Source organism: Rousettus aegyptiacus, unplaced genomic scaffold, assembly GCF_014176215.1.
Source record: "Rousettus aegyptiacus isolate mRouAeg1 unplaced genomic scaffold, mRouAeg1.p scaffold_m13_p_13, whole genome shotgun sequence".
NCBI classification, from domain to species: domain Eukaryota; kingdom Metazoa; phylum Chordata; class Mammalia; order Chiroptera; family Pteropodidae; genus Rousettus; species Rousettus aegyptiacus.
In genome coordinates, this window is record NW_023416288.1 from 57644696 (window position 1) to 57660566 (window position 15871).

The 15871-nt window shown below is 37.3% G+C and overlaps 1 protein-coding gene across 1 annotated transcript in view; it reads right to left on the bottom strand.

The window, feature by feature from the left end:
- Positions 1-15871, bottom strand: part of CHRM2 (cholinergic receptor muscarinic 2) — a 506666-nt gene that overhangs the window by 451796 nt on the left and 38999 nt on the right. Inside the window, exons 2-5 of the transcript XR_004954036.1 lie at positions 14224-14325; positions 13876-14109; positions 8464-8520; positions 7255-7383 (exon numbers count right to left, since the gene is read on the bottom strand). The gene's annotated coding sequence lies outside the window, so the exon portion shown is untranslated. The remainder of the gene's footprint in view (positions 1-7254; positions 7384-8463; positions 8521-13875; positions 14110-14223; positions 14326-15871) is intronic.

Genomic DNA, 15871 nt, shown 5'->3' on the forward strand with positions numbered 1-15871 from the left:
TAACAATCTGGGTGAACTTATAGAAGAGATGTTGTCTTACAGTTCAATACTACAGCCACTATTTGGAATTTAAAAAATTCATCCAATGAATATTAATCAAGCTTTAAGCACTGTGCTAGCTGGAAGTAAACAACATTAATTATGTTTACTGTGTTTTTGATAATTAGATTTTCAGGAGAGCCCACAAAATACTATGTAGTAGAAATAAAAGTTTTTAATAAAAAACATAAAATGCAATAATTTTATAATGTTAGTAATCATGTGTATCTAGGGAATTATTCAATAGAGAAACGAATGAGCCATGACAGATAATCAAGAGGTTAAACACCACATGTGTACAACTCCTCTAAGGAATAAACAATAGATGGTAGATGGCAGAGATCAACAAGCCCTCAGCCCCATTCACCAAGGAGACTTACTCAGGACAGGCTAGTTGCTCTCTCGAAAAGAACAGTGGTCACAGAGGTAAGTGAGAGGCCATCTTGTATACTTTTTTCTTCTTCGTTTCAGCCCAGACAGTACTGGGGACTGGCTGATTCATTATGTTTTCAGAAAAAGAAACATTCATTACAAAGAAATCTTCCTTAGTCCATCTCCACTAGAACTTTAATCTTAATGGGAAAACATTACTGTTTTCCCATGGCCAGCCTTTTATCTGAGATTTTTCACGGAATTTACAGTTTTTAATTGCAGCTTATTTTTAAACTGAATTTTCTATCAATATCAACTGCTCAATGAACTTTGGAAAAATCTCCTATTCTTTGACATTAAGTATTTCTTTTTAATATTCAGCAATGGGATGTAACACTATTGTTTCAGACATTGATTAGTTTTTATTTTGGACCCATTTATACTGGTTCAGCTACTGATCTGTTCATTACTCCTGTGAAAGAAAGGAAAGAAGGATAGAAGGAAGGAAAGTAAAGAGAGAGAAATAAAAAGGGAGAGAGATGGAGGAAAGGAGAGAAAGAAAGACTGGAGAGGGAGTAAAGTAGAATAGGGAGAGGAAAAAACGATAAACCCAAATTTAAGCAATACTGTTGAAAAACTGGAGTGTTCCTGTATACCCACAGATCAGATATTTATTCCTAGGACATACTAATTTTTTCCTTTCCTCTGGTTATAGAATAATCAATCACACTATAGTCCAAATCCTCAACATGAAAATAGAAAAACTAAAGTAAGTCTGAAGATAGTCTCTGTGGGCCGTTTATTTACAACTCAGTAACTTAAAAGAACATGCCTCTTTCTGCATTTTGACAGTCTGTTGCTAGAACAAAGAAATTTAAAGTTGCTTACAAGTAGCTAACAAGTTCTATATCAAGATTTCTTAAGAAAATATAACGCATATTACTGAAAGAATAAAGAAGTTCATTCTAACAGAAAATTTACTACATGGTGATCTACAAGCTCATGACTCCTTAGGGAAAATTTAGAGAGAGGTCACTTGCTCTAATGCATCCACATTTAGGAATATGCACGTATAAGGGTTCACTTAACAACTAAATCTCTATCAAGAGAAAAATCATTAAAGTTGGAGCTCTTGATCTATCTCTGTTAACTATGTTGGTATGTAGAGTAGAAGTTGGGACAAAAACAGAATATCATTATTATTTCAGGTGTGGAAACCAATGAATACCAACTACGAAATTATAGAATAAAGTTTTGTGTGGACTATATCAAACTCCACTAACAAAGGCTGTTAGAAAAATTAATAAACTATTCTAAACACTGGAAAGAGATAATGGGTTTTACTTCCTTTGATCTAAAGCTCTTATTTATTTATGTACGAGAGAGAGTGTGCAGTTAATAAAGTCTCCTAAACACATGATTCAAAATGTCAGATTACCTAGGAGGCAACAGAACGTATATCCAAAAGAAAAGAAAATACTGGAAAAGGCCACTTCATCCTTTTAGTCTTACTGGCATTTAGAAACATCCTGTAATGACCACTTGTTATGTCTGCCCAGAATCCCTTCTTCCTCTTTTGCTAAGAGTACCCCACCTTTCCTTATTCTACTCCACATGCTCTCTGTGGGACAGCCAATCTTGATACCCCATCCCCCACCCCACCAGGGGAATCAAGTATCACTCAGGTTTACCAATCAGAGGGCATTATTTTCTTAACTAGAGTAATCTGTTCAGGGATGGATGTGTTATGCCAATGTGGCCAATTAAAGCCTATCTTGAGATTGGATGCCGAGCAAAAGAGAATGTCTCTTTTTGGGGGGAGTCACAAGCAATGAGTGTATACTTGGTGTTACCACTGTTCATTTTTCCTAACATGTGGCTAGAATACACACACACACACACACACACACACACACACAAAATATATGTACATATAAAACATATATATATTACATATATGAAACATATATATATATAATATATATATACTTTAAGCCACACATAAAAAGAACAGAGCCATGAAATGGAGGTTAAAATAGAAATGTGATGACATTACTCAAGCCTGTTGATCCACTTGTACCAAAAACTATTCAAACTTTCCTATAACATGAACCCATACATTCCTCTTTATTGTTTTAAACTTTTTGTGATGAGTTTTTGTTGCTTGTACCTGAACAAGTCCTGACTAATAACACACAAATGTGTGTCCATGGTTAGAAGCACACAACACAACATGTCAAATCCAAAGACTACAAACTGGAAAGCTAGAAAGACCCAGACTTGATAATTTCCCATTTCTACAATAAGTGCTATAAAAACAAAATGACTGAAGTCAATTTTTATCAGATTTAACCTATCTAGTGTTATAATATCACACAGTGTCTTGAAACTTTCTTTATGATTTAGTACTATGACAACTGTAATAGAGGTTAACAAACAGCAGTTTCTGAGTCCTAACACCCATGGTGACCATGATGACATCCTCTAGAGCCAGTTTTATGTTGCATCCCTTAGCCCTAGCTAGCTAGCCTTCTCCCAAAAAGAATGTCCTTTGTAAGCAGGAAAAGAGATAACATACATAAAATGAACTATTTATTGGAAAACTAAGATTTCAAAGTGTGAGCTCATCTTACAGTAGGCCAACAGAGAGGTCAACAGTGCGCCCTCCTGCATGAAGAACGCGGCCCATGGAAGAACCGTGTGAATTGTAATGCTTGTGTATTTTTCCTTCAGTGTCATGGGAAACAAATATCTCTATCACTGTAGTTACTGACCATCTCTATATCATAAGAAGGAAATGGTAGAAGCCCAGATATGACTTAAAGGGTTGTGAAAAAATTCCAAAATGGCACACATCCCAGTGAGGCGCACGTTTCTGTCCTAAATTCTGCTCCACACCTTTCATACACAACTTTCGCATTGTCCTTAACTTACAGCTGAAGTCTACATTTGGTGGTTGTAGCTGTTGTTTTCATAGCAGGATAGTATTTAAGTTATCTTGAATCCAACAAAATACACATCAGCATTTTGACTCTCTGAATTAGAGTAACTCCATAGAGTATTTATGCAAATTATTTCATAACCAATTCACCCTTTTTAAATGAAGTTTACCTTTTCTATTAAATTCTGAAGGATTCAAAAGGAATCTTGCTCCATGTTCTACCTAATAATGCCTCTTTTCCCTTAACTCAGAGCCCATTAGAGCCTTACAGCCAAGAAAGCTAGAGAAGTCGAGGCAAGAATTGTACTGCAGCTTCCAGGCTGTACGGAAGTTGAGAGCACTGCAGTAACTAACCACAGCAAAGCATTTTATCTGTTTCCCTTCTTAAGCCCTGCCTCCAGTGACATACACATCCCAGAAAACGGAGAAGACAAGTATTGTGAAGTGACTAAAGCAGTCAGTCTCCTGTCCTACAGGATCTTCAAGGAGAAACTGCCACTGAAATTTTATTGAAGTCTTTCTTTTGGCAATTTATACCAAGGGCTGTAAATATGTATATTCTCTTTGACCCAAAAATTCCACTCCTGGGAATGTGTCCTAAGGAAAGAATGCAACAGAAGGAACAACTAAGTTTATTGTAATGTTATCTGCAGCTCCATCCAGCCAAGCATCAGAAGGAATCTAAATGTATAACACTAAGAAATGCTTAAATAAATTGTGTATAATTCAATGGACTATGACACAGCCATAAAATTATAATTATACTGTCTTGATATCATATTCACTGGAAACATATAAAATGTTACATTCATTATTATGATTACAACTATGAAAACTAAGACTGTATACAGATAAGCATTAGGATGTAATATAAAAAATAATTATATTAGGACCGTGAGGTCATTAGTGGTCTTTTGTCAAAATTAATTTATGTTGTTATTATAAATCAACAGCAGCAACGATAACAACCTGCCCTCTTCTTCAGGGGAGAAAAATCAACTTTAGTTATCCATTCATTCCCTTAAGAGGCTTATACTGAGAAGCTCCTATGTGCCAGAGTTCATTCAGAATTAGGAATATATTCACCTAAAGTCATATATGCTCTGGTCAACATTTCTTCCCCTTTGTTCCATGGAATTAGAAAACATCACAGGTCTTTGTCACTTTCTATTTCTGTAATTATCATATTCTGTCAAAAGTTGGCTACGCATTTCCCCTTACATATTCAATATCTCTGAAACTGATAGGCATTTTAAATGGACAGTATCTTAAAATCATTGTCACCCACGTGGCAATTGTGATGAAGCTGTAACTACCTACACATGTGCAAGCTTGGTCATAGATCTTTATATGGTTGTCACTTCAGTTATTCGCATTGTTGGCAAATGATGAGCTTCATTGCTATCTTTAAAACTATTATTCAGCATTAAATAAAAAGCAATTGTACATCTTCCTGCAATAACAACCAGTTTATTTTACTTCATTTTCCTTTTTATACATGCATAAAGATGGTAAATAATAAAAGAAAAAATCTAAGTTTAAATATGTCTAAAATAGTCTCTTGATGATGTAAAAAAAAAACTTTAAGGTGTAAGAAACATGGTGTCATAGTTTAATTGGGAAACACTGTTTTCAATATTATACAAAATAATGATACCACTTAAAATCAATTGCCATTACAGATTCAATAAGTGCAGTAATTGACAGCACTACCTACTGATGACCTGACTTCCTTTTGTCTTTAACTATTTCTTCTTTCTCCTAGTTGATATAAGGATTTCTGCAATTTCCATACTTCTGATCCATGCTGGAGAACTCAAGTGCTAAGTATAGTATGAAGAAACAAAGATTCTTAAGAAAGTTCTATGCCGAAGGCCATTAAGGTCAGTGCTGCTAATTGTTCAAAGGAAGATAAGAGATTACTGAGGAAACTACCTTCCTACTTGAAAAGGCCAGATGTGCAATTAGCAAACCACAGTCAGATCTTCTGTTGATTGTTGCAGGGCTAGTTATGACTGATTTCCTCTAAGATATTCTCTCACATAGGAGATTACATCATTGCCCAATTTTATTAAACTCACAATGAGAATAATTTGGTGCTTCTAAAACATTTTTCCTACAGATTGTATTTACCATAGAATTGCCCAACGAATTACCACAGACTTGTCCAGAGGACTGATGTCCAGGCTGGACATATTAAGTTTATCGTTTGTTTGTTTTGTTTTGTCTTGTCTTTTGAGCACACCCTGTCAACAGTGCGCCACTCCACTAATAAATCTCAGTGCCTTACTCACATTTATGACTTTGACGTGGAGGGTATGAAGTGAACATGTTCTCATTCTCAGCTTGTCTTTGAAGATGCCCTTCTGTTGACAGTTTCCTCCCGCAGGCGAGGGCAGAGAGTAGGGGCTGAGGCCTTTCTCGCTTCATTCGCACATATGCTCTCTAACAACTGGCTCTGTCAGGGGCTCTTAAATTGTTATGCTGCTGCCTCAGTGAGAATACACTCTAGAACCTAAGCCCTGTTTTCCTTTCACCTTCCTTTAAGACAAAGTAGTCTCAGATATCCTCACACTAAAAAGCACTCACATGTGTCAAAAAACTTGAAGGGAATGTGAAAATAAAAAGCGTGTAGTTTTAGTCTTTTTGCTCCATACCCTCAGACTTGTGTTTCCCGCCAGTAACGGGTTCATGTAATCTAATGAGAATTATCAGGAGCAGTAATGACAGGTGCACTGGTGTCACCTTCCCTCCAATACATCCTTTCCGTTTCCTCCCTTCATTTTCAAACACTCTTCCAAAGCTAACCTACGCTTGAGAAGGTTGAGCAGGCCAGTCTGGTCAGGAGTCATCTTTCAAGTGCTACTTTGCTCTGAAACAAGCAAATCCAGTACTCACCTCCATCAGGTCTCCACTTAAAGGTCCCCTTATCATAGGGGCCTTCCATGAAAGACACACACACCACTAATATACACATACCTCCTGTCTCTCATTACCCTTACTTTGCTTTATTTTTGTCATAGCACATTTCACCACCTGAAATTTTACTTGTTTGTTGTTTGCTTCCCTCCAGTAAGAAAAGGAGCTCCAATAAAGAATATATTATGTCTGTTCTGTTCACTGCTATGCCCCAAGGATAATATTGTACCTGTCAGATAATAGCACCTGACAAAATGGAGATACTATGGAGACATCATTAATATAAACAATGTTAAACGAGTGAATGAATGATGCAACTCACCTTGAGTATCTATAAAATGAAAGGGTTTGAGTAAATGACCCGTGAGCTTTCTTTTAGATGCAGCGTTCTGAAATTTTAATCTGCTGATAGATTATTCAATTGATATTTCAATGATCTATGCCTTACTCTAAAACAGGATTTAAAGTGCTGTGTTTCTAAGCTTCTACATTTTACACTTTTCAAGTGTATCTTCTGTTTTGAAGTATCTGCTCTAGAATCTAATAGATGCTCCAAAATATAAAAAATGAGAACAACAAAACTGTCAATAAGTCAATCAGTGTGGGAAAAGATGAGGAATTAATCTTCGTCTTTTCCCTAAGTGCTAGCTTTTCTAACTTCAAGCCTAGTTTCTGTTGATCATTCTATCATCAATAACAAAGAGTAATATAGCTAACACTGATTCAACACTAAGTCCCTGAAATATTTAATTCTCACAGCCACCCTTTGGGATGCATACCACTATTAATCCCATTTTACTTTTTACATTTTAACAGAGGCATAAGTTGGCCGAGGAGGGCTTGAACACATAACTGTGCGACTCTAAAGTTGGGTCTCCTAATGTCATTCGACCTGAGATTCCATTCATTCCTCTCCTTACTTCTAGCTGGAAACTGCCGTTACGACTCCTCACCAGAGTGTAGAACACAGTTATTTATCGTACCTTTTTTCCTTCTTCCGTCACCAGTTCCCTCTTCCCATCCTGTTCCACAGCAGTAGGCTTTGATTTTCAGGAAGAAGTTCAGAAGCTTTGTGTCAAGCACTAGCCATGTCAAACAAGAAGAGGCTCTTACTGGAAAAAAAAAAAAATGACATTAGGAAAAATAAAGAAAAAATGAGTTAGAATTATGACTGATCTTAGACAAGCAGACACATACTATACTTCATGCTGTGTCTGTCTGCAATTGATGAGGCTCAGATGAATACAGGAAAGAAACTAGTTCAACTCCCCAATAGCAGTTTGCCCTAAATCTTGATTTGTAGAGAAATCCCAACAGGAGTTTAGCAGGAATTAGGGCTCGGGGACATACTCATGCAATACTAGGGCACTGCTTTTCTCTGCCTTCGCCTGTGACCTGGCCCACACTATATGCCCTGATGACCAGAGCCCTGGTCAACTTATCTCCTCTCCTTTTTCTCTTCTCTCTTTGCACTCATCCTGGCTTTTCTCTAAAGAGTTTATGTGGATGTCCACAGCATAATTACATTTGCATATGGCAATATATCTCTGGCAGCAGTGAGGAGAGACTATACTGGAATAAAATAAACCCTAAGGCAGGTGTTCCAGTTAGAAAAATAAAAGGCAGTTTTAATACAAAGCAGGGCTGCACTTGATCAACGGCAATGGAGGTGGAGAGGTAGGTTCAGTTTTAAGAAGTGTATCAGAACAGACTCTGCCTCCAGTTAAGGGTTCTGTGGTAACTGGTCAGCAACACAGCTGTCTAACGGAGCTTTTGTTCTGAACCTTGACATGTTAGAAGTGGCTTCCATCTTTTATTTTTCATAGTTCTATATACCTCTTCCCTTCCATTCTTACAAACATGTTTACTGACTCGTACTCTTGACTCTTTCTTCCCTTTTAAACTCAGCTTTATACCTGGCTTTAAATCCTTCTGGGACATCAAGAGCACAGCAGGGACAGATGACTAAGATTATACAGCGAGGGTTTATAATCCACGATTGAGATGAAGTAACTTGAAGTTATTTAAACCTTGTTCTGAATTCCATCTATTTAAAAATCTACATACATGTTAGTTAGCAAAGGCTCATGAATAATTATGGTTTAATTAGGAACAGGTTTCTATTGAAAACTATATCGAATAATGTGACTCTCAAGTTGGTTCAGGCAGGAATACCAGTGTCAACTCCTCACCTGGTGGTGGCCAATACAAGCATGCATTTCTCTCCAAAGTCAGTTCTACGGAAGACCCTGCAAATTAAAAAAAAAAAAAAAAAAAAATTCCCGATCAAATAACTTTAGGAAACATGGCATCCCTGATCCCCTCTTGCAGTACCTTTGATGTTCACATTACCATCTCAAAGGTTCTAGGAAGTCCCACGTTAAATAAAACTATGTAGTGGAGCATCCCCCAAATGCTGCAGCTATTAAAACACCACGTAAACTTGGACAATCTATTCAGCCCGGCAGTGCTTCACTGCTTCTCTACAGAGGAAGTATTGGGCCTTGCTTCCTACAGAACATGCTAGAAAAAACTGACGAGCACAGTTAAAAGTCGCTTAGCAAATGGAAAGTTGCTGTCCCTGAAAAACACTGGAAGGATCAAGTGTGTGCCATATATAGACCACTGTTCCACAGTTTCATTGCCTTCCTTTCTCAAAATAAGCCAGCGTAGTCCCTCACACTGAAAGGATGAAATCATGCTCTAGTAATTGCAGAGTGAACTTAAGAGGAAAAAGGAAAGAGAGAAAGAGAGAGAGAGAGAGAGAGAGAGAGAGAGAGAGAGAGAGAGAGAGAGAGAGAGAGAGAGAGACCTGTCCCAGAATGAGGTTTACTGGGAGGCTAATGGGGCTTGCACCTTACAAGCCCCTGAGAAAAGATCATACCATTTCATAAAGTTTACAAATGTGAGATATTTAAATTGCAATGGTTTAGACTATTATTTCTTTCCACTCAGACTTCCCATCTGTTACATTTTCCCATGTTGGGTGATGTTGGTGTAATCATGAATCATTTTGGTTTGGGGCTAAGAAGTTGGGTTAGGGGCACACTGAGTTGGGCTTCAACAGGGAATGTTTATGTAGCTTCCAGTCATTTATGTTAAGTTGTACTCAACCATTCTGGTATAGGAATGACTTTCAAAAATACTCCTACAGTTCACTGTGCCAACCTACCTAGCATCATGGTCTGAGACTCATGACCAGAAGTTACACAATGATATTAGTCAGCACATCTTATGGTGGACCTAGCAACAGAGTATATGGGTTGGAGGGAGGGGGGGCGGCAGAGGGGAACAAGGTTTGAAATACAGGAAACTAAGTTATGTGATATTTTATGCAGAAGATTCCATTCTCTTTACTGCATGATCAAAATTAAAGTTTTCTCCTATCAAGAATATATTTAATTATGACATACACAAATGTGAACGCACCATGCATGTTTCTCTTTTCTGATAAGAATTTTTTTATGGCATTTACCAGAATTTGTGTGTTTGTAGGGCACAAACCTAAAACTGTTACATGTTTTATGCATCCCGAGATATTGCATTGCATCTTAGATGATCTCTTACATATTATTTTGATGAAGTTTAGTGGTTCTAGATGAAATAATACAAATACTGTCACAAACACAGTGAAATAAAATGAAGAAACAGGTGCAAATATTCACTAATAAGTCACTATATGTAATACAGGATTCATGTGATTACAGAACTTTTACCTCAACATAATATAGCTGCAATTTAAAAACCATTGAACTACTCTTTTTATGCTTTAATTTCAGATTAATTTTATATTTTTGCAAAATTACAGATAATACCAAAATTTAAATGTGATAAAAAGCCAAAAATGCAAACTAAAAGAGAATAGTGGCCTAAGTTTCAGTATCATCAAAATTTGTTATTATATCATTATGAAAATTAAAACTTACAGATCAGTATTATGAACACAAGGAAAAGAATTATACCAGAACAGTCTCTAAGAAGAAATAGAAAAGCAAAAGCAGATGAGTGTTGTAGAGAAGAAAACCACTGTTTGTACTGTTTAATGAATGTTGTCAGATCACATAATATTCCAGATTAGATACTGCCTAAGAAAATTTCAGATATCTAAAACTTTATATACAAAGCAAAATTTAAAAAGATTTTTCCTAATTTGACAAAAATTCTCAACATTTGCATGACATTATCAGTAGAGCATTGCTAAGCAGAAATAAATGTTTCTGAACTATCAGTAATACAAATCAATTTTGAACTAATCATGCTAAGGGGAAAAATTAGTATCTACTCTCTTTTTAAAAAATGATATTTAAAAAATATTGTCATTTAAAAAGGCAAAGAGCATGCAACAAAAAAAATGTAGCGATTATAAAAGTACATCAGGAAGTTAATAAGTTAGTAAGTTTATTGTGTTGTTTGGGGGATTTTGTGATGATTTGGGTATCTGTATACTTTTTTAAATGCATAACTTGCTCTTTCTCATTCTACATAAATATTTTCATGCCTAATTTAAAGCTGCATTTGTAACTGTATTCTTTTTCTTAAAAAATCTCCTCAAATCATAAAAGCCTCTGACCCCACACAACCTAGACGTATTCTTGATCCATCCTTTCTTAGACTTTGGTGAGTTGATTCATTCAAGTGGATCAGCTAGTTGGTTATTTGATAACATTTACATATTGACTTAATTACCATTTAATTAAATCAAAAATCTATCCACATCTATACCTAAGATAAGCTTTTCTGAATCCAAATCGTATCCTGATAGTGAAATAATTTTCTAGGGAGGAGAAAGCTGGTAGGAATAGGAGTAAATATTGCTCTCTATTCTGGAAGTTTCAAGTTCTGTTCACTGGGAATGATTTTATAGCATGAGGTAGACATCAGGTTTTTGAAAGTATATTTAAAGTTCATCTAAATATGATCTATCAGTTACAGAAGCCAGTTTCATGAAAGAAGACGTCAAGCGCTTACTCATGATAATGTTCATAAATGAGGGGACATAAACCTCATATTTGCCATGTGGCCTGTAGCTATGACACCACCATTGGATTGATAGAGGAGGATGAAGACACCGCAAATGATCGTAAGTCTTTCCTGGCTTACGGCAACCCAAGAGGAGGCCCTGGAATAACTACCCTCCCCTCTGGCCAACCGCTACACACATAGATCAAACACCTACTTTCCGTGCAGTACTCAGTAAAGTGTGTGGGGCTTTGGAGATACAGAAAACCTTTCCTAGGAACTTTACTAAGTTCTAAATAGTGTTGGCCATGACTCTTAGAAAAATTTGTTTGCTTCTTTTGTTATTCCCAATCTCTCCTTGCCCATACAAAAATACTAAAGAAAATAAAGGAAAAGGAAAATTTCAAAAGCAAATCAGTGACTCAACAGTACATTATGGATAAAAAGGTAAATGGGATGAAATATAGTTAACTAAGATTAAGGTTCTTATGCTTTTAACCTGGCATCCTCGGTCAATGCTTACAGATCATTAGAAATCGGTAGAAATATCCCATCTAAAAAAAAAAAAAAGTTAGTCTCCATGATCAATTGATAGTACATGTGACACTCAAAGAAAACTATTAAAAGAGATCATGACTGGGCAACATCATGGTAACCCTGACATTTGTTTTCATTGTTATGTTGATGAGCAATTGAAAAGGCTCTAACTAGAATGATGCTATAATGTTATTTTTAATGAACTGTTCACTGTCAAAATTAAATATATATGACAAGAAAAAGGAACCTGGCATGGTAAATTGCACTTCTGGGTATTTATCCAAAGAAAACCAAAACAATAATTTGTAAAAATCTATGCACCCCTATGTTCATGGTAGCACCATTTACAATAGCCAAGAAAAGGAAGCAACCTAAATGCCCATCAACAGACAATTGGATAAAGAAGTTATTGTTCATATATACAATGGAGTATTACTCAGCCATTAAAAAGAATGAAATCCTACCATCTGCAATAACATGGATGGACCTAGAAGTTATTATGCTGAGTGAAATGTCAGACAGAGAAAGATAAATACCATATGATTTCACTTATATGTGAAATCTAAGGAACGGAAATAATAAACTGATCAAAAACAGTCTCACAGATATAGAGGACAATCTGGTGATGGACAAAGGGGAGGCAGTTGGGAGGGCTGGGAGAATGGAGTGAAGGGTTAAAGAAGTACAAATCACTAGTTGATAGATGGTCACGGGGATGGGGAGCATAGCATAGGGAATGCAGTTTGCATTAATGTAATGGCCAGGTGGAGACCCAGAGGAAAGAAAAAACAATTAGGGGGATCATTTTAAACTATATAAATGTCTAACCAATGTAGTGTATACTTGAAACTAACAATTTAATAAAATTAAATTTCAAAAAAGAAAACAAATGATGCTCTCATGATATTATTCTACACTCACGAAGAAGAAGAATCAGTGAAAAGTGATATGGTCCATTTTCCGACAAAGTGATTTACATTTCCTACTCCACATATTTTTGAACTGCTCTGAATTCCTCAGATGGTTAGCGTAACATTAAGCCTGCAAGTACTCCTCCTTCACCTGACAATAAAATCAGGTTAGCCATGTGCTAGCAAGCTGACTTGACCCTCTGTGACAACCTGCATGTGAGCCCTATGATTCAGAGGAATAGTGACGGGAGGAGTGGAGACTGGTGCCATTTTGAGGAGGCTGAGCAGGTAATCTCCCATCTCCAATTAGAAAGAAGTAACTGACAGCTCAGCAGGGCAATAGCTGCTGTCCAACATATGAGGAAGGAATGACCTTTGGCATCACAGAGCTTATCAGTCATTCCAGGAAGGAATCATGGACTTTGGGCCCAAGAGTCAACATCTAGTACAGACTCTCCCACTCCAGGCAAGTGAACCTCTAAGCCATCCAACGCACATGGCTGTCTCCTCTATCTACAGGAGAGCCAGGGACCACTTGACACAGCTAAAACAGTCACATAACACGAGGAAGCAAAGATTCTCCATTAGAAGCTAATGTTTCTGTTACAGGAAAGACTGTACAAGAACACATCCCATCATGGCGATGACGACTATTATACTTGTGCCAGCTCATGTCACAACACGTATCCATCACTGTCAGCGTGGCCTTCTTATTCTGTTTCCAACAGAGCAGGAGACAACCCCAGCTCTAAAAGCTATCTATCATGTCTGTTATTTTCCTGCTTTGGCAAGACGGGGAGAAATGACGACCTTGGAGCCTGTGTGAGGTATAATCTCTCTCTCCTTTAATTTTCTCTCTGAAGGGATACTACATATTGTCACTTTTGAAAACTATCTTCTCAAGTACATATATAAATGTATGATATTACTGTAATCATTAATATTAAACCTCAGTCCAAATCCTTACATTTTCTTTAGATAGATTCCTATTATTCCAAAAGAAAACTTGGTAAAATTCTTGAAGCCTAAACACATAAGCTATCGCTATTGACTTACTCTTAGGAAATCTCGATTTCTACTCATTTAACCAATATTTAGTTGAATGGAAAGCTAATACAAAAGACTATAGCTTTCATAGATTCTACCTTTAAAGGACTCGCAATCCAGTTAATTATTACACAAATATGATGGTTTTACCTGCAAGCATATGTTCCAGATACCATGTGAGTTAAGAAAAGGAAGCTTCTTCCTTCCTCGGGGTCTTTGCATATGTTGTTCCCTTTGCCAGGAGGGCATTTAGCCCAATCTCTGCTTGGAGAACCTCTGCACAGCCTTTACATCATGGCTTAAAAACACCTCTACAGAGAAGCTTTCACACGTCCGTCATTTCAGGTATGGTCCATTTCAGGTTGGTCACTCTCTTTCAGAGTCCTTAAAATAATAACAATAATTTATGATTATTTGTTAGATGTATATGTCCACTAGACTGTGACTGTCTGCCTCACTGTTACATGCCTAGCATGCAGCAAAAGGGGAGTGCCATACCTGGGATGTCTTGAAGGATAAGTGAACTTCAGCAAACAGGAGTAGAAGCCAAAGGAGTGGCATTCCAGAAAGAAGAAAAAACAAGTAGAACTTCACATCCATCTGGAAAAGCATGATACAGTCAGGGAACTGGTTAGTTAATAGTTCCTTACAGCTAGAGCTCAAAAGAGGATAGGTGATAAAATTGGAAAATCAGGCAAGAACCAAATAATGAAGAAGTGACATGCCAAGGAATTTAAACATAAACCTGTATGTTTTGGGCAGCCACTGAACACATAAGCAAGAAAGTGATATGATACATATTCTAGAAATATGGCTCTGGCAATTGTAGGGGAAAGAGGAGGTTTGATACAAAGAATTCAATGAGAAAGTTACTGAGAAATAATGAGTATCTGAATTAAGGTAGGACCCGAAAATGTAAAAGAAGGGATAGATTTGAGAGACATTAGGAAAGCATAATTAACAGTTATTTGTAATAATACAGATGTAGCTGGGACAGTCATAGATGAAACCGGAGATACTGGATTGAGTGATTATGATATGAGTACACCGAGATAGAACTAAACAGTATTGCAAACAGTGAGCACAGGTTTGGGTCAAAGGTAATACACTTAATGTTGCATTCACTGCCTGTGAGTCTTCCAGTAAAGAGGTCACTGATTGGTGAACACAGGGATGGAAAGCGCAGGAGAGGGGTGTGGGCTACAGCTGAAGCCTGGGGAGTTATCGGTGAGTGGGGACTGATGCCGACGAGTGACAGGGAGAGGTGTAAGATGAAAAGAAAAAGGGGCTGAGTGTGGAGACCTAAAGAACACCAGTTCTTAAACGCTGACCAATTCCTTCCAGCTCAACATTCACCATCCTCTGCCAGTTCGGCCCTCCTTCCCTGCACATGTTCCCATCCAGCTGGCCAGGAACTTCACTATCCTTACCAATGACTCAGCACTCGTAGCTTCTATAAGGAAATGAAACTCCAATTTCAAATGCCTCTAGAGGAAAATGGGAAAAAGAAGGGTTGTAACTCTCAAGACTGTGGCCCAATATAACATGGATGTTACAATGACTGCTGAATTAGTTTGCGAGGGCTGCCACAACAAAATATCACAAACTGAGTAAACTAAACGACAAAATTTATGGTGTCACAGTTCTGGAGGCTAGAATCAAGGCACTGGCAGGGTTGTCCCTTCTGTGGGCTGTGCGGGAGAATCCTCTCTGTGCCTCTCCCCTGGCTTCTGGTGGTTCGGTAGCGATCTCTGGTGTCCTTGGCTTATCTACATATCACCCCGACCTCAGCTTTCATGTTCATATCTCCCCGTGTGCTTGTGTCCAAATCTCCCTTCTTTATAAAGACACCAGGCATATTGAACTAGGTTTTACCCTAATGACATCATCTTAAATTAACCAATCACATCTGCAACAACCTCATTGCCAAATAGGGTCACATTCTGAGGTGCTAGGAGTTAAGACTTCAAAATGGGAAATTTGGGGGGACACAATTCAACCCACAGCAAAGCTGAACACCATGCATTTGTTTTCTGGTTTACAGAGAAGCTAATTCTTTCATGAAGTAATATATGAGAAAATGCTCTATGAACTAGAAACTGTTAAAGGTACTGTAATTACTACTTTTGAGAGAACCTTAGCAAAT